The sequence below is a fragment of the Diplotaxodon limnothrissa genome, linkage group LG6 (genome assembly GCF_057381915.1).
Source record: "Diplotaxodon limnothrissa isolate DT_005_m linkage group LG6, D_limnothrissa_male_GT1.1, whole genome shotgun sequence".
NCBI lineage: Eukaryota > Metazoa > Chordata > Actinopteri > Cichliformes > Cichlidae > Diplotaxodon > Diplotaxodon limnothrissa.
In genome coordinates this window covers 8406820-8433343 of record NC_140601.1, presented here as the reverse complement: position 1 = coordinate 8433343, position 26524 = coordinate 8406820, and the positions used below count along the sequence as shown (strand labels likewise).

The 26524-nt window shown below is 41.0% G+C and overlaps 1 pseudogene; it reads left to right on the top strand.

Annotated features, from left to right (window-relative positions):
* Positions 1 to 23695: 23695 nt before the first annotated feature.
* Positions 23696 to 25575, top strand: LOC146630066 (histone H1 pseudogene; annotated as a pseudogene).
* Positions 25576 to 26524: the final 949 nt, after the last annotated feature.

Sequence of the window (26524 nt, the reverse complement as noted above, 5' to 3'; positions counted from 1 at the left end):
TGCAACACTGCCTCTGATAGAAAGGTTTCAGAATACACAGTGCATTGCTGTTTGTTGCATATTAGGCTGTAAACCAGTCAGGGTGGCCATGCTGATGCCGGCCCACTGGCGACAGGGCCAGCAATGGGCACATGAACATCGGAACTGGATCACAGAGAAATAGAAGGCAGTGGTCTGATGAATTACATTTTCCTTTACACGACTGGGTATGTGTGCATTGCTCGGGGAGCACCTGGCACCAGGATTCAATACGGAAAAAGGGCAAGCTAGCAGAGGTGGTGTGATGCTTCGGGCAATGTTCTGCTGGGAAACCTTGGATCATGCTATCTTTGTGGATGTTACTTTGACACGTACCACCTACCTAAGGATTGTTACAGTGGAGCTATATAATGTGAAGCCTGTTACAGTATTTATTACTGTACTACAGTCAATGTGACATTCACAGAATAAATTATGAACTTGACCAAGCTCTAAATTGTCTGTATAGTGATTTACACGCACAATTTACATGTAAAAGATCCCTTTTACAATAGGGATATATGTGTTTCTATCGTTTTACTCAGAAAACAGTTTGCTTTGATGACTGACTTTTTCTGCTTTCCTGCAGAAGTACATCTAAATGTTCATCTAAAAGTCTGTGGACAGAGAAGGAGGCAACTCTGTTACATTTACTGATATCACCAGCAGGCTTTAAAGTAAATAAACGTGCAAATATAACTCATGTGAAATTTAATGCTTTTTAAAGCATCGTGGACCACAAGTTCTAGCTTTTAATGATACAGTGAACAAAGGTCTGTCTGGTTAGGGTTGATCTTTTCAGTTAGGGGTGTGACTGCTCCTCTGTATCAGCCCATCGCAGCAGTTGCACTTTCACTTGCAACACCAACAAACTATGTGTGTATTTCTTCACAAACGTCATACATACCTGCAGGATGTCACAGACAGCAGTTCTGGCACATAGGTGCAATATAACAACTTAAAAGAAAGAAGCTGCAAAGCTCACCTCTTCCAAAAATTTCGATGGTGATCAGGCAAGTTATTAACATGTTGCTGGAGTAGTTTTAGGAATTTTTTTCACGCTGATTCTCCTTTACTTAATAAAGAGTATTTTTAACACTGAAACAGTGATACTTTCTGATTTAATAGAGTGGAATCAGATACAATTATGACACCATAGAGGATAAAAACTATTTAGCAGAGGCTGGGATACATTACCAGAGGGTTGGGGGATCCCCCATCAGCAAATTGCACCCAGCATGTGTACCTTTTACAGCCTCTGGAGATATAAATGATCTAAGTAAAATAAAAAACAAAAAAACAAAAAAATAAAGGTACACAGTTACCTTCAGGTCTGATAGTCAGCTGTAAGGAGTACATCAGATTGTATGTGTGCAGTAATATTTTGGAGAGCGCAGTCACAAAGAAACCTAAAAGAAATGTTTCCTTATTAGCTTTATTTAAATGAAAATTTGAATAAAGATTAATTTTAGGTAATCAACATCTTGGATTTGAAGTAATTCAAAATGTAGAACCTAAATTTAAAATTATGTTTACCAGTTTTGGCTGGTGACTTGATTTGGGGTCGATGTCTCACCTTTTAATTGGATCTCAAATCCTCTAATCTTACCACTACTCTCATTTGTTGGACAACAAAACTTAAACATCACTGATGAATAATTAACATCCAATGCTTGCTTCTTAGGGGTGAAATGCACAGTATCAAAATATAATTTTTCTCAAACACAAACCATGGTCCTTAATTAGTTCCACGGGCTTCTTGTCAAAGTCCTTTAAATGACTACTTCAGTCTGTTCTAATTTGGATTTAGTCAATGGACCCAGACAAATAACTTCTGTAAGCATTTTAGTGTATTACACTGAGATTGACTGGAGCTTTAGAAACCCCCAGTTAAGTTTGTTTTCTGTTTTCAGGGTAAAGTACAACTCGACTGTTCTCTTAAGCGTTGCTTTTACACGACAGGCTTTTACATACTTTAACAGATATGACAAAGTATATAGCAGAAAATAGGATTTTGATGGCGCCTTCATCAGTAATTTAGATCTGTGACTGTGATCTGTGACACATATGTGTTTCTAGAGCTTATACTTTGTTAATCAGATATTCTCTCCCTATTATAAAAATGAACGTTTTCTAGTGCAAAAGATACTCTAGTCTTGTTTCAAAAGGCTCAAAATGCAATTTTATCATGCTCAAAAGAGGAATAAAAACGAGAAATAGGATTTTTTGGGAAGCAGCTTCATTTTTCATAGCCCCGCTTATCGATTTTTCTTCCTACAAAAACTTCACTTTCTCCTTCCCTTGCGTGAATGTGTGTATGTGGGCTCCTTACTGAATAACCACTCACTTCTCCTTCGCACTCTCTTTATCACATCCACCACTCTATTCATTTTGTTGTCCATCAAACAGTCTGATACAAGCCACCCACCTTTCCGCTGCAAAGAGTACTTATCCTATGTGAGCATAATAGGCAACTGTGTCAGACAAGTAATGACATACTATATATACGTGTACACACTGTCCTCAGCTCTATAATCTTTTAAATCTTGATTCCATGGGAAAGGAACTCGTGTGCGTATATATATATATATATATATATATATATATATATATATATATATATATATATATATACATATATATACATATATATATACACTCAACAAAAAAATAAACGCAACACCTTTGTTACTGCTCCCATTCCCCATGGGATGGACGTAGAGACCTAAAATTCATTCCAGATACACAATATAACCATCCCTCCCAAACAGTGGTCACAAATCAGTCCAAATGTGTGGTAGTGGGCACATCTGCTATATTGAGATAATCCATCCCACCTCACAGGTGTGCCACATCAGGATGCTGATCTGACATCATGAGTAGTGCACAGGTGTACCTCAGACTGCCCACAACAAAAGGCCACCCTGGAATGTGCAGTTTTTTGCTCTATTGGGGGTCTGGGGACCCAGAACCGGTCAGTATCTGGTGTGACCACCATTTGCCTCATGCAGTGCAACACATCGTCGCATGGAGTCTATCAGATTGTCAATTGTGGCCTGTGGAATGTTGGTCCACTCCACTTCAATGGCTGTGCGAGGTTGTTGGATATTCGTGGGAACTGGTACACGCTGTCGTATACGCCGGTCAAGCACATCCCGAACATGCTCAATGGGTGACATGTCCGGTGAGTATGCTGGCCATGCAAGAACTGGGACATTCTCAGCTGCCATCTGCCCTGAACAATGTGAACCATGATTCATCCGTGAAGCGCACACCTCTCCAACGTGCCAGACGCCATCGAATGTGAGCATTAGCCCACACATGTCTGTTACGACGAGCTGGAGTCAGGTCAAGACCCCGATGAGGACGACGGGCATGCAGTTGAGCGTCCCTGAGACGGTTTCTGACAGTTTGTGCAGAAATTGTTTGGTTGTGCAAACCAATTGTTCCAGCAGCTGTCTGGGTGGCTGGTCTCAGACGATCTTGGAGGTGAACCTGCTGGATGTGGAGGTCCTGGGCTGGTGTGGTTACACGAGGTCTGCGGTTGTGAGGCCGGTTGGATGTGCTGCCATATTCTCTGAAACGCCTGTGGAGACGGCTTATGGTTGAGAAATGAACATTCAATGCACGGGCGACAGATCTGGTTGACATTCCTGCTGTCAGCATGCCAGTTGCACGCTCCCTCATTGCTTGTGGCATCTGTGGCATTTTGCTGTGAGACAAAACTGCACATTCCAGGGTGGCCTTTTGTTGTGGGCAGTCTGAGGTACACCTGTGCACTACTCATGATGTCAGATCAGCATCCTGATGTGGCACACCTGTGAGGTGGGATGGATTATCTCAATATGGCAGATGTGCCCACTACCACACATTTGGACTGATTTGTGACCACTGTTTGGGAGGGATGGTTATATTGTGTATCTGGAATGAATTTTAGGTCTCTACGTCCATCCCATGGGGAATGGGAGCAGTAACAAAGGTGTTGCGTTTATATTTTTGTTGAGTGTATATATATCCTTCCTGCCTTCTTGGGACCTTTTTGTGCCACTGCTATGTGTTAAATGGCTGCCATTTCCACTGTGTTCAGTGGAATATAACCAAACTTGCCACAGGATAGTTTTTTCCTGTCAATGTTAATATTCCAGTGTGAATTCCTTAAATCAGCCTAAAATGGCTGAGCAGCAGAAATCCCCACACCCATCACCCTGGGGACCATTTTCTGCCCATTGACTTCCATTATAAACGCTATTTTTCAACCCCAAATTATCATCATATGATTTTATTTTTTCTTCTTTTCTTGGATGTCAATGAAGACTCAGGGCCTTGAAGTTTTAATTTTTAAATTGCAAAAAAAATGCAAAAAAAATAATGGCAGGTCAAAATGTATGTTGGTGCCAATCTTTGGTCCATCTAAAGGCCTACTTATAATGACAATCACATATTACTTCAACTGGTTTTTTGTGGAAATATTTAGTTTCGTTTTTTGGTTTTTGGGGCTTATAACACAGGGCGCTCATGTAATAACACTGGGATTTGAAGGGTTAAAACAACGAAAATATAATTAAAACTTTACATGAATATTTCAGGGAGAAGTAGTTTTACAAGGTTGGCTAATTTAAAGTGGAATAAAATATGGATATATGGTCTTTTTATGGCGTGGCTGAGAATGGTCCCTAGGGTGATGGGTGTGAGTTTTTTAAAGGATGGCAGGAGGGTTAAATATATATATATATATATATATATATATATATATATATATATATATATATATATGTGTGTGTGTGTGTGTGTGTGTGTGTGTGTGTGTGTGTGTGTGTGTGTGTGTGTGTGTGTTTGTATTCACCCATTCATGTGTTTTTGATCTTAACATTCACACAGCGATGAATGCATCAGAGAGCAATTTGTGGTCAGTATCTTGCCCAAGGATAGTTTGGCATATAGACCAGAGCTGCCAGGAACTGAATCACCAACCATGTGATTAGGGGATGACCTGCTCTACCTCCGGAGCTACAGCCACCCCGCAGTGATTTTGGCACTTTGTTGACTCCATGCCATGAAGAATTGAGGCACTTGTGGCAAAGCAATCATTGATATTTGGATAAAAATATCTCTTCCAGGTTGTTGCTGTCTTTTCTCTACTGCTGAAATATGCATCATCCGGTTAGTCTTGTTGTATTTAGCTAATAGTTAGTAATTATGGAAGTATTTTAAAAAAATATTCAAAATGTAAACTTTTTGAAATCTAAAAGGATTGCTTTCTGGAGGGATATGATGACCTAGTATAACTTGTGATCTTGTACATAGTTTTGTTGGTTTGAAGAAAGCTTAACCAGGGCAGATGTTTACAGCCATTTTGATTTGGCATTTATTGCCTAATGACAAGGTTGAGCTTAAGGTTAAATTTATTGCTTATATGAGATGCTTCACCATTGTGTAGTAATAGCTGATAGCAATTTAAGATGAATGCTCTCACACGGTGACCTGGGAAAAGTCATTCACAAGCTTATTTTCTCTAGGCTTGACTCTCTGTAACCTCCTGCTTTCTGGCACAAATGAAAAAGTTACGACACCGCCTCCACTAGTTTCTACAGGCTTTAGCAGACAACATCACCCCAGTTCTGCTACCTATCCAGTGGCTCCATGTATATTTTAATTTGATTTTAACAATATGCTAAAGTTTTAAAAAAAAAAATAGTGTTGCCAACAGAACCGACACTTGTGGTAAGTTCTGAAAATGCTTTTTTTTTTCTTTAAAAAAATAAAATATCGTAGATACTGTGCTCAGCATGTACCAAGTAGGGTTGTTGAAAAATTTGTACTCTGATACTAATTGATACTAAAAATTACTACTCGTCTGCAACAGCACTAACACAAATGGTACCAGCTTTCCGTCCTCCAGCTGACGCACAACTTCACACACGGCACTGCTGCAAAAGACAAGTACACAGCTTCCCTTCACTAAGAGCCGAACAGATGAACAGCAGCACAACAAACTCTGTGAAGTACCTTGTGTGACACTCCGGTCTTTATATGGAATTTTTTGAGGTCAGTAAATATAGAGTTTCAACAAAGCTATTGAGTCAACATAAACAATTAGCATAGCTAACCAAGCCAGCACGCATACTAATATTAGCTCTTTAACTATTGGCATTTATCTGATAGCCACCTTAGCAATCTGTTATCATTAAGATAGTTAAACAGCTGTGGCTAATAATAAAACATGTTACGTGGGAGTTAAGCACCAAATGTTATCATGTGTAACATTCATAGAGTAAATTTAATTGGGAAACACAATTATTTAAGTTTAAAAAGTGTTTCTCTAAATTCCCTTATTTTTATTTAACCATGGTATTAAAATGGTATATGGAGTATCAAGTATTTCAAGGAACCAAGAAAAAATCAAAAACGTGCCGGTGCTCTTGCCATCCAGGGCCGCAGGGGACACGCTGCCCAAGGAGAAAAGAATCAGCGTGTGTGTGTGTGTGTGTGTGTGTGTGAGTGTTACTCAAAATTACTTTTCAAGACAACTTTTATGAACTTTCTTGTAGTCCTCTTTCCATCTTATTTTACTTTGAATTGGTATTTACCCTATAGTGAGTATCTATTCCAGTTAGAAATCTGTGTTTTCCACAAACCCAGCAGCTGGTATCAAGGGAGACAGAAGTTTCTAGTAGCTAAAAAACTTTTTTATTGCTTGTAAAACTCACTTGAAATAAACACAAAGTGCTGCACTACGTGTCAGGAAAAGCCAGCTAATAAACAAAATCCAAGAGCTACAGAAACAAACTGAAAACAGAGAGGCACAGGAACAGAAAGGTGGAAAGGCAAAGACCTCACAAAGAAGAACTAACTACACACATCAGGGGGAGATGTAATAAGGCAATGATGAACAAAATCAAGACAATAATGAGGGTGGCATGAGTCCACGACTGAGCCCTGATTTTGCTCGTCTGTCAATGCACTTTAAATTCAGCTTTTAAAGAAGCTATGCAAAAAAACTCATATGTGGTATATATATGATTGTGACAGACTGAGAGCATTGTCATTAGATTTTCCTTCATAAATCACAGAATACTTGACATATATTAGTAATTTGACAGAATGAACATTGTGGCCGGGAGGTGTGGTCTTGGCTCCGCTGCAGAGGAGGGGTGGTGGAGCGGGCTCGGGGGGCAGTGCCAAGGAGGCTTAGGGCCAGGTGGAGGGAATTAGACTGATGAACTCTGTTCCTTCTTTAGCGACACCGGGGACCGACAGTGGGCGAGTGGAGTGTGGAGCCAGCTGGACAGCTCGCCACAGAAAACACAGAGGCGCCGATCTGGAAGCATTGTGTGTGCCATAAACTAGCTACCAAACAATTACTAAACACAGTGTGGGTCCGGCTCATTCACAAACATTTATACATATACACTATCCAAAAATACAGCTGACATCTTTTAACTGACAAATATTTTCCTGCATAAATAAGCAAGCTTCAAAATAAGATTGTATGGTTAAATGCATGATACATGTATTAGTCCAATATAATGTGTGATATGTATATCATACATCCAAACTAGCACTTCCTTTCTGTCAGTATGTAAGTTAATATTATTTTAACCTACATAAAACATCTGTTTGTCTGACTGTGCAGAGTAAAAGCTTCACAGTTGACCTGGAGCTAATAGCCTGTGAAATATGACAGCGGTAACTTACTTAAAACATGGATACATGAGTAAAAAAAGAGGTTTCAGAATGCTAAATGTCCAAGGCCCCAAAATGTTTGTGATATTAGTACTTGAAGCAAAAAAGAGCATACAATTGAGTTGAGTGTGTATTTAACAAACACCGAATATTTCTGTCCAATTAATCGATGCTTCACAGTAACTTCTGAATTTAAAGAAATAAACGCATGCTATATTATACTGTGTATGTAACTGACCATGTTTTTGTGAGTGGTTTAAGATAAGATAAGATAAGATAAGATAAGATAACCTTTATTAGTCCCACACGTGGGAAATTTGTTTTGTCACAGCAGGAGTGGACAGTGCAAAAGTTATGAAGCAAAAATTAGAATACAATAAGAATAAATACAGTACACAACTGTACAGAATAGAATAAAATAAAATACTATATACAGTAGAATAAAATAAAATAAATATACAATAAGATAAAAATAGAATACTAATACTATATACAACTGAGTAAAAATACAACGATGACAGAAAGGATTATTGCACTTAGTATTATTGCATATGTATGGATGTGTGTGCTTGATCAGTTAAAGTCTTTATTATGGAGTCTGACAGCAGTGGGGAGGAAAGACCTGCAAAATCTCTCCGTCCCACACCATGGGTGCCGCAGTCTCCCACTGAAGGAGCTTCTCAGTGCTGTCACAGTCTGCTGCATGGGGTGGGAGATGTTGTCCATCAGGGATGACAGCTTAGCCGCCGTTCTCCTGTCACTCACCACCTCCACTGGGTCCAGAGGGCATCCTAGAACAGAGCTGGCCCTTCGGATCACCCTGTTCAGTCTCTTCCTGTCCCCAGCAGAGATGCTGCCGCCCCAGCAGACCACACCATAAAAGATAGCAGAAGCCACAACAGAGTCATAGAAGGTCTTCAGGAGTGGGCCCTCCACTCCAAACGACCTGAGTCTCCGCAGCAGGTACAGCCTGCTCTGCCCTTTCCTGTAGAGGGCGTCTGAGTTATGAGTCCAGTCCAGTCTATTGTTCAGATGAACACCAAGGTACCTGTAGCTGTCCACAGCCTCAATGTCCATACCTTGGATGTTCAGTGGTTGCAGTGGAGAATGCTTGTGCCTGCGGAAGTCTACCACCAGTTCCTTGGTTTTACTGGCGTTGATCTGGAGGTAGTTCAGCTGGCACCAGTCCACAAAGTCTTGGGTCAGACCTCTGTACTCCTTGTCGTCCCCATCAGTGATGAGGCCGACTATTGCAGAGTCATCAGAGAACTTCTGCAGGAAGCACTGGGTGGAATTGTGGGAGAAGTCTGCAGTGTAGATGGTGAAGAGGAACAGAGCCAGAACCGTTCCCTGTGGGGCCCCCGTACTGCAGACGACCCTGTCCGACACTGTGTTTAACACTGACACATGATTCCTAATGCAAGTAATAGGTACTAGTAGCTGGTAGTAGCAACTAGAAACAAAAACACATCCCTTTTCCCATTTCTAGCTCCAAAAAATGCCCCCAAAAAGTATTTTTGCACCAACAAGTTGATTTCCAAAGAGCTGTTCACCAGAATCCTGGCATACCTTGGTATGGTATACAGCGGGTCATAGAAAAAGGGCAAATGAAGAGTATCTGAAAGTCATGCCCTTAAGAAAACCTGTTACCGAGCGGGCGGAGGGAGGTTTGGAGTCTTCACACACCCCCCGTTCTCTGCTGCCTGTTGGAGTGGGGGGCTGGTAGGAGGAGTTGGCTGTCCGATTGGGGTCTGGAATGTGGGGCCTCCCTGCTGCGGAGTCGGGGCAGTCTGCTTCTCTCCACCCCAGGGAAAAGAGTAACACTACCTGGATCTGGGTGCAGTTTACCCCTCCAGGGCAAGGGTACCTAGACCTGGGGCTTAGAGTACGCTTGGGGAGTGTGATTGTGTGTACAGTGTCTCTCTATGGATGTTTGTATCTGTGTGTGCCTGTATGTCTGTGTCCATATGTCAGGTTGGGTATCAGACGCCACCTCTCTGGGGACATCTCAGGCCCTCCATGGTATGGAGGCCTATCTCCCCCCACCACTTCCCCTGCCAGTGGCAGACGCCCTCAGACATTGGTGCGTTGGTGGGTCTTTGTGTCTGGGGATGGGTGTCCAGGTACACACTGGCACACTCCTGGTGGCTGCTTGTCGGGGCCTGGAGCCTGGGGCTCGCTCGGGCCACTTCAGGGGCGGGGTGCCTTCGACCTCTCGGCCTGGGGCTCGGTCACTCAGGCACAGCTGGCTGCCGGCGGAGCTCACGGGCACGTCACTGCAACCCCCCCTGGCTTCTGCTTCGCGGCTGCTGAGTGAGCCCTCATCTGGGGCTCTCCTCAGCTCTTTCTGGGACAGTGGCGCGGTTGCCCCTCCGTTGGTCTTCCTTGGTCTCTGGTGCTCTGAGGGCCTCTGGATGTGTGGAGCCTGGATCTCCTCCATACCTGCTTCATGCCCTGGAGGACGGTGCTGTGGCCCTCCACACCCTCTAGCTGATCCTTACATGAAGGAACCTTTTGAAAACAAGCGCGTTCATGCTCACAGATCTACACTCACAGGTGCTCACACACTACACCCTTTTTGGCTCCTACCTCAAAGCACACTGTGCGCTGTCGATCTTACGTGCTGCACAATAATGTTTAACATTTAGTATTTACTGTTATATTCACATAGATCATCATGATGTTGTTTATTATATTGCACTCTTTTTTTTCTTCTGCTTGTTTTCTCTTTTTTCTTTCTCAACAGGTGATCCAGGTGATTGATATATGTATTTTTGTCTGCTTATTTTGTTGGCTTTTGGTTTTTGCCCTTTATCACTGTTCCTCTTCCCCACTGTTTCTCTTTCCCTCTTTCTTTCTCTCCTTTCTTTTCCCCAGTCAAGTCTGTCCCGTATTTAGCAAGTGAAAATAAAATAAAATAAACAATAAAAGGTGAATCAAATAGACCATTACGTTAAGGCTGGGATGGTCCACTTGGTAAAGTAAATCCGTTGGGCATCTTTCTTCACCTTGGCAAAAGAGCCAAACAGGACGGGCAAAAAAAGAAAAAAAAAGAAAGCCTGTTACCTGCTGAGAGATGCACCTAGCCCTTCAGGTAATCCATCTACTGTCATTAGAAATAGTTTCTGTGGAAAAAATAGATGTCAAGAAGGCATTATTAAGCAAAAGAAGGTAGGAATTACTGCTACATGCTAGATTACACAAGAACTGCACTTTACATTACATTCAAGGAGGTCAAAGGACTTGTAGCCAGTGGTGTTGGGGATCAAAATTGATCCCCCATGTAAGATGCTTCCTTTTCCAGCAAGACGATGATCCCAGACACAGTGTCATTGCAGTAAAAGCAGAGCTGGACTTAAAAGCATGCTCTCAGGACCTAAGCATTATTAAAGCACCATGGGATCATCTTGACAGAGAACAGAGCAAACTGTAGCAAACATTCAAAAGAGGTTTGAATGTTCTTCAAGAATCATGGAGAACTATTCCTGAAGACTGCTTAAAGAAACATGTCTGTGAAGGTTCTCAGTCAGAAACAGATCATCACAGATACCAATGCAGGTCAATGTCACACCAAGTGTGAAAATAAGTAAAAAGGTATATTATGCATTATCTTTATGGATTGTCTTCAAACCTCACAACAATACACAAGGCATTGTGGGACAAGAGTACTTAGGTTGGCTAAGCATTTAGCCTTGACCATCATTGTTTATACCCCAAGTCAAAGAAAACCTTAAAAAACAATTTTAAGAACCCATGTAGAGTAATATATCATATCAAAGGGCGTTGGCGAGCTGTACAATACACTTTTACTTCTTAATGAATTGAACTCAAGATTTTCTTACTGTGAGACAACAATGCTAACCACCATGCCACCATGCTGACCACTCAAAACACTTGAAATTCAAAAAAAGGCCCTGTCATTTTTCTCCTTTTAGTCAAACACATGGAACTACACAGCTCTCTACAACAGGAACACTTATTAAAATATTGTCTGTGTAGAAGAGTCTCTACTGGAAAGTTTTATCAAGTCATTTTAGTCAAGAGTCAACAAATTAGTCAAGCTGCATTTTCACTTTCAAGATCATTTCAACCATATTCTTAAAACAAATATCTGGAAAGGGAAGCAACAGATGGAGATGGGTGATAATCATGACTTGAGTTTTGATGTGGCACACAAACACATGGTGACCTGGGTAAAAAAGTAAAAAGTCGACCTTTTTTGAATGTAATGATACTTGCAAAATGCAATAAATAAATATCTATTTCTTGTAGATTTAAATTTAACTACGTTATGCTGTCCTTCTTATCATCTCAATTTGCCAAAATTATTCAATTGTAACCACTAAATACATTCTATCAGGGTGTTAAACAGTAATTGACCAGTCATCCAATAATATCAATGTTGCTAAGATTAAAACAGATTCATTCAAGCCAAAGATCTAAACCTCTATTGGAGTGTCTCATTTTCAAATTTCGCCCCCGGGAATGATTTAATTGGCCATTTATCTCACAATCAAACAGCAAACATGCACAGTTGTGTTTCCATCCCTTCAAAATACAGATCAATGCAAACAACCAATTACTTATTCAGTAAAAGGATTAGATGTTGCAATCCCTGATAATGCATTGCTTTAAACGGAGAAAATCTTGAGGGAAAGGCAGCCCAGAAACTTTACCAGTTTGGGACACATCGTCAGTAGTGGACCTTGCATTCATCGGGTTTTTCGGCCATTATCACTAGACACCCTCATCCAAGGAGGCTTTGCCAGGGTTGATCAGGCCCCAGAGTGTGTCACTGGTATATGTTAAACTGTTATTTCTCTTCTTCTTTCTTCTGTTTAGTTTTCTACAGTTTATTTTCTTGTATCTATTCACTGCAACTAAGAAATAATACTTACCTCTTCAATATTTATAGAGCCTCACTTCTTCAAAGGGATAGAAAAGGTGATAGAGAGAAGTAAGACAAAAGGGACATGATAGGAGAGAGCAGAGAGGAGAGCCGGAAGGTGGGCGCCCGATCTTCCCACACCTCCCCACCAAATCAGGCTGTACAAAAAGACACTTATTCACCTATTTTTAAACCATATCTCTATACCAAAATTTACCAGTATACACAATGGGGATTTTAGTTTTTTCCTCAAAAGACAGACAGGTCGCCACGCCATGAGTCAGGGACCTGAAAAATGTCCTGAAAAAATACAAAAAAACCACAGCATCAAGCTGGAAAGTGGAGAGAGCGGACTCTTCTACACGCTAAGTCATCAGTGTAAAGGCTTTCTTCAGGATTGTATCTGCACCGGGGAGAAGGAAATCTGTGAGACTCACACTGTTATTTGTTAAGGCATATTAAACGATCCCCTGTGATCTCTGTCTAGTCTTCGCCTGCAGAAGTGTTTCAATGCAGCCATGCATTGTCAGCAAAAGCAATAGGAGGCACTGCAAAGTTTTCTGTGCCAGCAGCAGCATTTCAGGGCCATTAAACATTGCTTTAGGCACACAGAGAGGTGCAATTTATTCACCACCATGATCAAAGTTGAATCAGTGAAGCGAGATAACCTAGAGTTAAGGAAGAAGAGAACGATTGTGCGGATGAGTTTCTGGATCCAGATTGAGTGACTAACAAGCAGATTGAGGTGTGGATTAAAGCAGGCCCAATTAGATACAAGAAGAGGGTTTAGGAAAGTAAACGGAGGACTTTTTTGATAATTGAGTAGCTTTTAGTCACACTGTGTTCATAACATACCTGCTGTAACCATTCACCTGCAAGTCCTAGCGCTACTAAGTATGTAATGGCAGGGTTTCAAAAATATTAAAGTTTTAAATATTTCTTAAGCCTGACTGATTAGAGTATCGTCAGGCTGATGTACAGCACATTCGTCCATTTCTACAATTACTAGTGGTATCTGTAGAAATGTAATTGTATTAAACCATTTTAATCACAATGGTGTAAGTAGAAAATTAGACATCATAATTGGGGTGATGCCTGGTGGCTTTTGCATTACCAGCTTCCAGTGTGATAGCAAGTAAGGCTAACAACACTGTTAACAATAGCAAGTGAAATTACATATTTCACTTGAAAAAACCCAAAAAAACCCCCAAATGAAATACTACTTCTATACTTTACCTTGGGCTTTTCAGGATTATGACCCCTTTCCAAAGGACTTTTTACATTTGCGTTATTTAGAGCCACATACATCACCAAAGGCACATTACCCAACCTGCATGAAATCTACACCAAGCAGTGCAGAACCAAGAGCCATATTTTAACACCCCAGAAACAGCCAACTCCTGCACTACAGCAAATGACTGTCATAAGTTATATGGACAAAGTCTTAAGGCCCTATACTAAGAGGCACAGAATGAACCTCAGGCTAAAGGATTCCTATTACTGACAACATTGGGCCAGTACAGCATTGCTATAAAAGAATGTTTGATGTACATCTACTGGGATATTAATCTAGTGCTGGTACTTTCTATACATGGATGAATCATTTGGAAATTTACATGGTCTGCCTATAGACCATATACCTGTTGAAACTTTAGATCTCACGTAATAGATCAGACCATACGTTCTACAGAGAGGCCCACACGTACATAGAGATAGTTGTGTACTTAAGGTGCTGCCAAGAATATCTGGAACACCTAATAACATGGCCTACTTACTGTATGTCCTTCCTTTACCTTGGCCCCAAGAACTCTGTAGTAAAATAAAACATTACTGAAAAGCATTTTAACCTTTAGGGGAAACTCTGCTGTCATTTCAGGTTCAGCTAATCAGGAACTCTAACACACGGCATTACTGATATTCATTTACATGCTTTTATTTTGGTGGGCGACACACAGTCAACTATTTATCTGACTATAACTTTCCATATATACCTAATACTGCACTGATACCTTTTTATCTTTAATTTAGACCTTAATCACAGGTTCTACATCACTACACTACTGACATGCAGAGTGTGACTTCAAAAAAGCAAAAATAACCAGCTGACACAGCAGTTTTAAGTTTGAAGATTCCTTCCATGTTGATTTATTCATCAGTTGAGTCAGCAGCACTGTCCCAATGCACAATCACCTGACATAGAGTTGCATGATAAGCCTAAAAGGCTTCTTTGTTGATATACTCAAAACGTGAAAGGTGATTCCCTTTGAGACAGAAGCATACAGATCTTTCTCTTTCAAGAGACATCAATCACTTCATGGTAGGATGTCCGCCAAGTGACCTACCTCAGAATCCTTTGAGATAAAAGATTTTGCTGACACATGCATTGGATCACAGAATGCCGCTTTCTTCAGAGGACAGGAAACTATTGATGAGTAAAAACTTTTTATGGAACATTGTCTCTGCAAATTGTTTGGCCTGAAATTCTAATGTGGATTGGCCATAAACAACTTGGATTACATGACTGTAATTTAGACTGAATAGGAGCTTGACTAATTCTGGTGAGGGTTTGAGTTGTTAGACATTTGGGCCAAGTTTAGGCCAAAAGGTAGAACTTTCAGGCCTGTTCTGACACTGCCTTATTGTGTTCCATGACTGCTGCACTGGTAAACCACAAAACTTCACAAATTAGGAGGGTCACAGGAAGCTAAAATAAAGTGTGTTAACCCTGCCAACTTCTCATCACTGCTTTCCTGTCTCTGAATGATGCTGATAAACTAGTCCCCTCCCACCTTAGAGACCTCATACCACCATATTAGCTCAATGAAGCACTTTGCTTTACTTCTAATTGTATTTATGTAGCACCAAATCACAGCTCAAGCCACCTCAAGGTGCTATATACTATAAAGTAAAGATCATACAAGAAGAGAAAACCCCAACAACCAGATGACCCACCTATGCAAGCACTTGGTAACAGTGGGACAGTAAAAGTCCATTTGACAGGAAGAAACCTTAAGCAGAACCAGGCCTGGGGAGGGCAAGACATCTGCCATGACTGTTTAGACTAAGGGGATGGAAAAGACAAGTTGAGCTACAGATTAAAAATAGCTAATGATTAAGTGCAAAGTGGTGTATAAGCACATGGAGAGGGAAATGGGAGAGTGAAGAAGACGTCAAAGCACAGTATCGTGTTTCAGTCGACCTTAAGCAACCCTTAGGTCTGCTGCTATAGGCTGAGCCTGCTACTCCTGTAGCAGGCGCAGTACAGGTATGCAGTGAGCATGGCTGCACTCCCCATGTATTTCTGTTCAGTTATTTTATATCATTAGATTGTGTCTGCTCTCTCACAGAGTTTGTGTCTCAAGTACAGCTGGTTGAGGAAGTTGGCGGCCATTCCTGAGCCTGACTCTGTCAGAGTACTTTCCTTGAGGTCCTCTTCCTCCCTACCACTGCCAAGTGCCTTCTCATTCATCAATATTGAAGTATAAAAAAAACAAATTTAGGTTTTTATGGGTAGATGGAAATGCTTCCATCTACCCATAAAAACAAAACATGTTGTCTGTCAGTGAATCTATGGCAAAATGGTAAAAAATGGTAAATGGCCTGTATTTGTATAGCGCTTTTCTAGTCCCTAAGGACCCCAAAGCGCTTTACACAACCTGTCATCCACCCATTCACACACACATTCACACACTGGTGATGGCAAGCTACAATGTAGCCATGATTGACAGTGAAAACAATAAGGACAATCCCACATAATCTTATCCATCAAGCCCAGTGTGTACTTGTGAGCATTAAAAGCCCAGGGCTGCATTAGCCTGAACAAACTGCAACGACAGCATTCACCAAACAATGATGGGCTCATTGTCCATGGCACTGGATTGAAGTTGACAGCTCGCCATAACCATATTAACATATCTTTTCCTCTGCTGGATTACTGCAGTCAGCACATCATCGTATTACACTGTGAGTAACCTCTCTTGTGTTGGGGTATAAGAACATGCCAAATGACGTCAGATTTCGATAGCAAAGGAGCCGTTACAAACCTGGAGTTTCAGACAGGAGGAATAAATGAAGATGTATAGATGAAGGTCACAAAAACAAGGACGAGGAGAGGAAAATTGGAAATTGTACATATGTGATGTATCTGAGGTAGGTGAGCAAATAGATAATTTGCTGACAATAAGCATTTGTGACAATATCTGGAATAAATAAGACTATTTATGCTTGTTTTCATGTCTTAGAGCCCTGACTGATTGTTCAGGAGACGAGGCTTCAGATGAGGAGGAAGAATATGTCATTTTAAGATAAGATAAGATAAGATAAGATAACTCTTTATTGTCATTGCACAGTCATACATAGTACAGTAGTACAATGAAATTGGAAAAACTGTCCTACGTCGGCACTACATATAACACAACACGACACGATATGACACATCACAACGTAACAAACAACACAACACAGTATATTAACTTAGTATAAAAAAGAAGAATAAGTGTATGTGTATTGCACACTGTTATTATTGCACATTAATTATTATTGCACCTTGTTATAAATATAAATATTATTGTTATCGTTTTAAACATTGTTACCTCCCCCTAAAAAGTCCAGGGAGGTAATTTTATTAAGATCTCGATGGCAATGACTCTTTCCTTCACATTTCAGCTACTTTGGTGAAGAGGACTCTTTCACCTCCTTCCTTATGACTTCTTTTCTCCTCTGCCTTTGGCATGCTACATATGTGCTCAGTTTCAAGCCTCATACATAAAATGCAATTAGTCAGAGGTGAGATGTCCACAAGATGCAAACCACATGTTTATTTTTCATGGATTAATTAAAAGTTCATGAGAATGCATTTTTTGACATAATTACACACTAATCTATGTATATTTATGATTACACAATATTTTTTCTAAATTAAATAACCTCAGAAAATTACTGACTTCACATTTACGGATTACTTACATAGAGAAGGAGAAAATAAAGCAACATGAAGAAAGAGGTAAAGAGGAAGCGGAAAGTGTGAGTACAGTATCATATGAAAGACAAAAGGGAACAGTGAAGGAGATCCAGCTGAAGAACAAGATGGAGCTGAATCAAAGCGAGGGGGATGAAAAGACAAGAGGAAATGAGAAAAGTGGTCACAGTAAGCAGAGGAAACACAAGAAGGGTTGAGGGAACAGGGAGGGAGACACACAAGAAAAAGCGAAGGATGGATAGATTAACAGAAGGAGTAGTCGTGAGAAAGATTACGTCATCCACAAAGTTCTGGCTACAGCAGTGATGAACAGAGGATGAGGACAGAGAGCTAGAGTGTAAGACAAAGCCAGCTAAAATTAGACAAGTGATGTAAATAACTATGATAAGTAGGTGTAGAAAAAACATCGGAAAGAAATGTGCTCAAGAAATGTAGAGGAAAAGAAAAGAGAGTGTGTGTGTGCGTGGGGGGGTAGAAATTACATGTTACATGAAGGGAAAATGTGATTAAAAGAAGATGAGGAGAGTCAAACACAGTGACAGACAAGAAGTGAGCAGGTGAGATAAAAGGAAAAGACTGAGGATGGCATGTGACAGGAAGGACGCGTAAAGAAAAGCCGATTGAAACTGAGGATAAAGAAGGAAATGAGACTGAAGACGGTGGAAGAAAGATAGACAGAGGTTGAGCAAGGCGTGAGTAATGTTGTCTCTGTGCTGTCACCCTAATGAGACTTGGGTTTGCTTTATGGATGTGTTCTGCATCTCCCAGCAACTTCTCTGTTAGTATCATCCCAGATTAATGGGTGCATACACGCATTCATAAAAATACACAAAGGTAGGTGCAAATTGCAAAACGGGAAATTGCAAGCATTCCACTGTGCATAATGCTTAGTACCAGTAACGCAATAAAGCTGTGTAATCAATATGAGATCATCTGAATGCTTGCTGCTGTGCTGTGGGGCTTTCCACAAAATGACTGTGCTGCTTGAAAGAAAACAGAATATTGCAACTAGGATATGAAAGTGTTCATATAAAACCAGCAAAATCACAGGTATTTTTCCTGTAACCATCAATGGATGAACCTATACTAACCTTAGCTATCTTTATTCATTAATAGCACTGGACGCTGGACGCCATAAGACTGTTCTGAGGCTAGAGTTCTTATGCATTTCTCTTAAAGTTTCAACTGAGTTTAGGGGTAAATACTTGTCTTCAGTAAATACTGAAAATGCTTGCAATCATGAAAAAGAAACTTCCACCTGTCCTTGAAAAAAAAAGTCAAGTGTTTTCATCTTCACCTTTATCTAACACTAAAAGATAGGAATGACATTGTTCTCTCAAAGTATGATCTTATATTGATATAGTTATCAGGGCTAAAATTTTAGCTGTACAGGGAGTGCAGAATTATTAGGCAAGTTGTATTTTTGAGGAAATATTTTTATTATTGAACAACAACCATGTTCTCAATGAACCCAAAAAACTCATTAATATCAAAGCTGAATGTTTGTGGAAGTAGTTTTTAGTTTGTTTTTAGTTTTAGCTATTTTAGGGGGATATCTGTGTGTGCAGGTGACTATTACTGTGCATAATTATTAGGCAACTTAACAAAAAACAAATATATACCCATTTCAATTATTTATTTTTACCAGTGAAACCAATATAACATCTCCACATTCACAAATATACATTTCTGACATTCAAAAACAAAACAAAAACAAATCAGCGACCAATATAGCCACCTTTCTTTGCAAGGACACTCAAAAGCCTGCCATCCATGGATTCTGTCAGTGTTTTGATCTGTTCACCATCAACATTGCGTGCAGCAGCAACCACAGCCTCCCAGACACTGTTCAGAGAGGTGCACTGTTTTCCCTCCTTGTAAATCTCACATTTGATGATGGACCACAGGTTCTCAATGGGGTTCAGATCAGGTGAACAAGGTGACCATGTCATTAGTTTTTCTTCTTTTATACCCTTTCTTGCCAGCCACGCTGTGGAGTACTTGGACACGTGTGATGGAGCATTGTCCTGCATGGAAATCATGTTTTTCTTGAAGGATGCAGACTTCTTCCTGTACCACTGCTTGAAGAAGGTGTCTTCCAGAAACTGGCAGTAGGACTGGGAGTTGAGCTTGACTCCATCCTCAACCCAAAAAGGCCCCACAAGCTCATCTTTGATGATACCAGCCCAAATCAGTACTCCACCTCCACCTTGCTGGCGTCTGAGTCGGACTGGAGCTCTCTGCCCTTTACCAATCCAGCCATGGGCCCATCCATCTGGCCCATCAAGACTCACTCTCATTTCATCAGTCCATAAAACCTTAGAAAAATCAGTCTTGAGATATTTCTTGGCCCAGTCTTGACGTTTCAGCTTGTGTGTCTTATTCAGTGGTGGTCGTCTTTCAGCCTTTCTTACCTTGGCCATGTCTCTGAGTATTGCACACCTTGTGCTTTTGGGCACTCCAGTGATGTTGCAGCTCTGAAATATGGCCAAACTGGTGGCAAGTGGCATCTTGGCAGCTGCACGCTTGACTTTTCTCAGTTCATGGGCAGTTATTTTGCTCCTTGGTTTTTCCACACGCTTCTTGCGACCCTGTTGACTATTTTGAATGAAACACTTGATTGTTCGATGATCACGCTTCAGAAGCTTTGCAATTTTGAGACTGCTGCATCCCTCTGCAAGATATCTCACTATTTTAGACTTTTCTGAGCCTGTCAAGTCCTTCTTTTGACCCATTTTGCCAAAGGAAAGGACGTTGCCTAATAATTATGCACACCTGATATAGGGTGTTGATGTCATTAGACCACACCCCTTCTCATTACAGAGATGCACATCACCTAAGATGCTTAATTGGTGGTAGGCTTTCGAGCCTATACAGCTTGGAGTAAGACAACATGCATGAAGAGGATGATGTGGACAAAATACTCATTTGCCTAATAATTCTGCACTCCCTGTATAGGGTATAAGTATCAGATGGATATTCAGAAAGAAAGATGTAAGAGAAAATTCATGCTCTGCAGAATCCTGACATGTTTAAATGTATAAAAGAAACAAGCAAATTAAATGTTAGAGAGATTTCTGAAGCACAACATTTAAGACTTTTTCCTGCTTGGTTAGGTTTCAGCAATAAACCTACAAAGTACAGACTAGGGGTTAAATACAAAAAGATTATTTAACAACAATAACCATGTTAGAAACTACTGAATAAGGTTACCAACATCAGGGCCTCTCTATATAAGTAAAATCCAACAATAATATCAGGGAATACCAAGTTAAGTAGTTAAGCATGAATTTGGCATCTGCTTACTGGAACCCTTAATATGAGATGCAAGTGAAAGAATCTATTAGACTGGAAAACCAAACTTAACCCTGTAAGACCTAACCCATCAGAAAATAGCCAGAAAATTCTAATTTTTTGGAACTGAGATGTTTATTAACCCTTATAACAAAATCCACTTTTTTTTTTTTTGCTATATCGTGTTGTGTTTGATATATTTTTATTATATATTTTTTGTATCAAATATGATACAAAGGGCATTATAGGGTTAACCTCTCAGAAATATATCAAAAGCTTAGGGAGTGACCAAATTAACAGTCAGGTACATTCTTGAAAAGAAAGGATGCACTGGTGTACCACAAGAGATACCTTTATGCAAAGGGTTTCCAACAAGGTGCAAACCTCTGGTTACACTTAATAACAAGAAGGCCAGACTATACTTTACCCAAAACATCTAAAAGAGCCTGACTAGTTCTAGAAAACACATGGATCTAAGATTAACCTGTATAAGAATGAACGAAAAAGAAAAATACAGAGAAGGAAAAGAACAGATCATGATCCAGAGTATATAACATCATCTATCAAACATGATTAAACCAATGATATTGTTAGAGTTTGTATTGTTGATTGTCATTTATGCTTAGAAATATTTACTTATATATGCTTAGAGTTTTGTAATTAGTTGTAGATTGGTAGAGGTTTTGATCCTTGATAGTCTGCAAACTTTGTGTGTATTAGACAGCACTTTGGGAGCATGAGAGGTCATACCGTGTCTTATTATTTTATGGTAGGATTAACGTAGTTGCGTCTGTTCTAGTCTAAGTGCTCTTTGTTTAGATGAACTGCAGGACTTCCTCACCATGTTATCTAGGATGAACCATCTAGGGTGAGGGGGAGGCTACCCTCTTCCTGACCAAGGATGTTTGACCCTTTGATCAGCAGTCCACACACACACACACACACACACACACACACACACACACACACACACACACACACACACACACAGGCAAGGTACTCTTTGTTTGTATGTAGACGTCATATGTTAATGAACTTATGCATATTCATGTAACCTCAATAAAAGGACAGTGTATGGGAGAACGGACGAGAGCTACTGGGGTCAAGCGAAGGAACGGCGCTCTGTCCGGTTCTCTCCCGTGCACGAGTACCATGAAGAACTTTGCCTATTTGTGTCTTGCTTAGCAGTGTAATTATATTGTCTTCAACGTTCCAGCGGATGGGTTCAAGCTACAAACCTATCATTAATTGGTCCTTCGGTGCCGGTTCCCTGGGATCGCATTCACCGAGGGGAGGAGGGACATGCCGAAAGACTGATGTCAGCCAGGAAGTTCCTGTGGATTCGCTGTCTGTCTTTCTCCTCGATGAATGGCGATCGGCGGGATTCAGGCTGATATTACACGCTAAGCAACGCCAAGTAAGTTTAAAGAGGCCGACTCTATAACCGTGTCGTTGTGCAGTCTCCGCCATTTTGTGAGGCGTTGAGAAGTTCGCTGCTTTGTGGAGCGATAACTGGGTTAGTGTCCCGAAAAAGAAGTTTTGGTTAAATCGCCCAAGGGTCCCAAGCGTCCGGTGAGTGTCCGGTTTTGAAATCGCCCTGGGTGTGTGTCCCGAGCGTCCCTTCATTGGGTTTTGTCGCGCGAGTGGGTGAGCGTCCCACAACTGGGTCAGGGTCCCGAGCGGTCCGGTGTGAGTCCGGAGTAGGCCTATTTTGTGTTGTTGTCATTGTCGTCGTCGTTGTTGTTGTTGTTGTTGTTGTTGTGTGTGCGGAGCAGAACATGTGGTCTGTAACACCGACTGTTGTTGTTATCATGGGTTTCTAAGCAACCAAGAGTGAGTTAGAGGGAGAAAGACGTTTGTGCTGGACTTTGCTCCTGGCAGCACAAAGTATTTATGTATAAAAGAGAGAGAGCGAAGGCTCCACAGCTGCGTGGGTGCACGCGATTGCGGTCGCGCGGGTTTCACGCGGACCTGAGCCGTGCGGTTAATCGCAGGCTTATAAATGGAAGAGATTCAAATGTTAGAAGTTTTCAGAAAACACACCAGCCTTGGAGAGCTGTGGAGAAGGCCAGCCCACATCAGCAGCACTTAAGATATGCTCTGGTGAATGGCTTTCCCCCCACCCCTTGCTGACACAATGTTTATTCTTTAGCTTGCCCTGATCGACAGCAGCCTGTGTGCCAGACCATAGATTTAATTGAGGTGGATAGTTGTTAAAAGTAATCTACATTAAGCTTGTGGTTGCTTAAATTCAGTACGATGACATGTGAGGTGAAGTGATATAGATAAATATTTAAACTAATGATGTGCATAGAGGCACTTGACCTGTGTGAAAGACTGTCGTCTTGTTATGAGCCATTGTTGAGATATGGAGCACATCTGTGAAAACAACTAATATGCTCAACCCTGTATGAAACATCTAAAAATACATGATGGAGAAGCTGTGTTGAATATGTAAGTGTAAGACTTTGCCACTGTGGGCAGAGCATGCAACTACTGTGTGATGTCGCGTTGCAGTTTTGTTTTTGTTTTTTGAGCTGATGAGCAAGCTACACATTATCAGATCAAGAGCTGTCTGAGAACTACTCAAAGAGAGGGAAACAGAGAGTGTGCAGCGTTTCCATGAGCAGTTTTTCTGCACCTTGACTCGTGTGTGTGTGTGTAGCATCAGCATCATGTTTTTGTTTATTTGTTTTGTTGGATTAAAAATAATTAAATAAACTGGTGATCATGCTTATGGATCACCATGGCACATATCTCCAGCCATATGGTTTATTTATATTGTAGATGAAAAATAATCATAGGAAAAAGGTTTTGTGTTGATCAGCCGAAAAACAACTACAATGTCATTTTCTGCTTTTAAGAAAGGATTGTTCACACAAACACAGACAGAGAGAGAGAGAGAGAGAGATGTGTGCTGATTAAGCAGTGATGATAATAATGAAATGTCTTAGTTTGTCACTTTCAGGTGAAAAGCAGACCTGAATCAATTTTCCACATGCAGCGGTCGGAAGAAAGTTATAGTTTAACATCATTGGAAACATGCAGGCCAAGTTTCTGGCTGACTTATTTACAGTGCCATGTGTTTCTCAACCTCACAAGCGAGCTCACTCCTCCCTGAAGATAAGGAATGCAGCTCCAAAGCAATAACATGATAAAGAAACAGCAGCAAGTCCTGAGCACAAAAAGTCCCAGCAAAGCAGCAGCAATGTGGATAAACAGCAGCAGAAGAAGAAAGCAAACCCATCTTCCTGTCTGATTGGTTGAATTTCACGGAGGGGCGAGCAAGATGGCAGCGTGAAGAGGAGTTTTTGTTTGAGTTCTCAGCACGAGACACTTATTTGACGTCTTTCTGGCCTTCGGGACTTTTTTGGAGATCAGCGCGCTAAACTTGCTGGATCTGAGGCCAGGGTCTGCGGCGGCAGCATGTTGAAATGCTCAAAAAGGACTGAGTGACTCGGGCAAGCCACATGCGGCTAGCGACATGAAAGAAATGGACCCTTCATGATGCGTTCAACGTGCCAGCGCTGTGGTGGGAAAGGCTCCATCATAAACACGCCCTGCGCCGAGGTTCAGGCCAAGAAGAAGAAGACGATGACTTCCAAGCCCAAGAAGGTCGGCCTCAGCGTGGGCGAGCTGATTGTGAAAGCCGTGGCCGCTTCCAAGGAGCGCAACGGCCTGTCCATGGCCGCTCTCAAGAAGGCTCTGGCTGCCGGAGGCTACGATGTGGACAAGAACAAGGCCCGTGTCAAGACCGCCATCAAGAGTCTGGTGGCGAAGGGCACTCTGGTGCAGACCAAGGGCACCAGGACCTCCGGATCCTTCAAGATGAACAAGGTTACTGAGAGCAAAGCCAAGAAGCCCGCCGCGGCCAAAGCCAAGAAACCGGCAGCAGCTGCTAAGAAGTCGCCCAAGAAGGCAGCAGCAGCACTTCAGCTACTAGACAGGACAAAGCTGAAGGAGAACTGCCGGGACTGTTGAAGTGGGAGAGGACAACAGAGTGAGAAGACTAGGTGAGAACACATAGGAATTATTTAATGTGGGAAATCAAAATTTGGGTTAGCAAACCTGGGGAAAAGAAAACTGACTGCTTAAGTTGGAAAATTGAGACGGAGTCTGAAACATTGCGAAAATAGAAACATATACAAAATCACACACACACAAGCAGAACATGCATTAACCCTACTAACAATTCCAAACACAAAATGACTCATGAAGACTCATAGCACATTAGTTAAGAAATGATTAAATAATAGCAGAGAAATGTGTAGGAAAGGCAGCTTTAAGAACATGCTCTGCTGGAGATGCAGCTCCACAGACATGCATTAGACCTGCCTAATAACACAAACACATGTAATGAAAATTAGCTTGTTATCTTTCATCAGTGTTAAAATAGTGTCAATTTAGCAGACACTTGTTATTAAATACTGAATTTATCCAATGCAAAAAATTGACTCTCCAGGTTGCAGGACAACAGTTTAACTTTTGTGGGAAAAAAGATCCTGGTTTGACCAACCAGTGATCAGACAATAAATTTAGTTGTTAAAATGGTAAATTGGGAGAAGCTTCCTGCTTGATTGAGGCAGCACATGTAATTTACTGTATGAGGGAAATTGTCTTTTGTGATACTATTTTGAACATGCTTTTCTGTCGTCCTGTCAACTTAGTGGGTTAATAGCTGATATGCAAATTATTTGATCGGTTTTAGATTAATGAAAGGTGACTGAATTCTAGTACGAGTGAATGAGATGTGTTGGAGTTGTGTGTTGAGTGGAGACTCTAAAACACTGAGTTTCCTGTTTTGATGTGCGAGTGAATCCTGTATTTAGATACACAACTCTGAATACGTCAGAACAGACTGTTTTGTGAAGTGCATGACAGCATGTCACATGTTTTATGATGAAGGGAAAAAGGAAAAATTGAATAAAATAGATCTGTGGCTTAAATGAGTGAAGAGCACAGACCGGGTGATTAAACTCATAGCTAATATGACATTAGGGTTATGTTGTGTGTTGTGCAGCTGATGGTTGGTTTGGAGTGAATCTAGCTGATGATTCTTCTCCTGTTGTGAAGATGATGAGGAGTTTGTGTCATGACTTAACAAGGCCTTTTTATTTTGATACTTTCACAGTGCACTGAGAGTTTGGTTTGATAATCTCTGTTATTTTTTATTTTTCATTTTTGAACAAGCACTGATTTTTGCTTGTGAATTTCTTTTCTTTGAGCAGATCTGCAAGTCGGGAATTAAAAGCGTTACACGTCGTCAAGAAAATTGTTGCAAGTGAGTTTCTCCACATTTAAAATGGGTTCAGGAGGAAGCCACTTATTTGGGACAATTAGGAAATGAGAGTCCCCCCCAAAAAGGATTCAACGAGGAAATCCAGTCTAAATTATTTTTCTTTTTGAAATAACGTCGTTTTGCTGAGCGTGGAAACGAATGCGATGATAATTTCCACAATTAGCAAAAGAAGGAACCACTGAGTGAATGAGTAAGAATTTTAAAATAACTGACTGACTGACTGAACATGATTGTGTGAAGCTAACCCCCACCTGACAAAGGTGCAGATGAACCCATGTGTTTCCTTTTACAGGAGCAGAAAGATGACAGCAACACTCGAGGTTGCATGATGATTTAACCTTTTAAATGCCATTTTCTGTGTCTG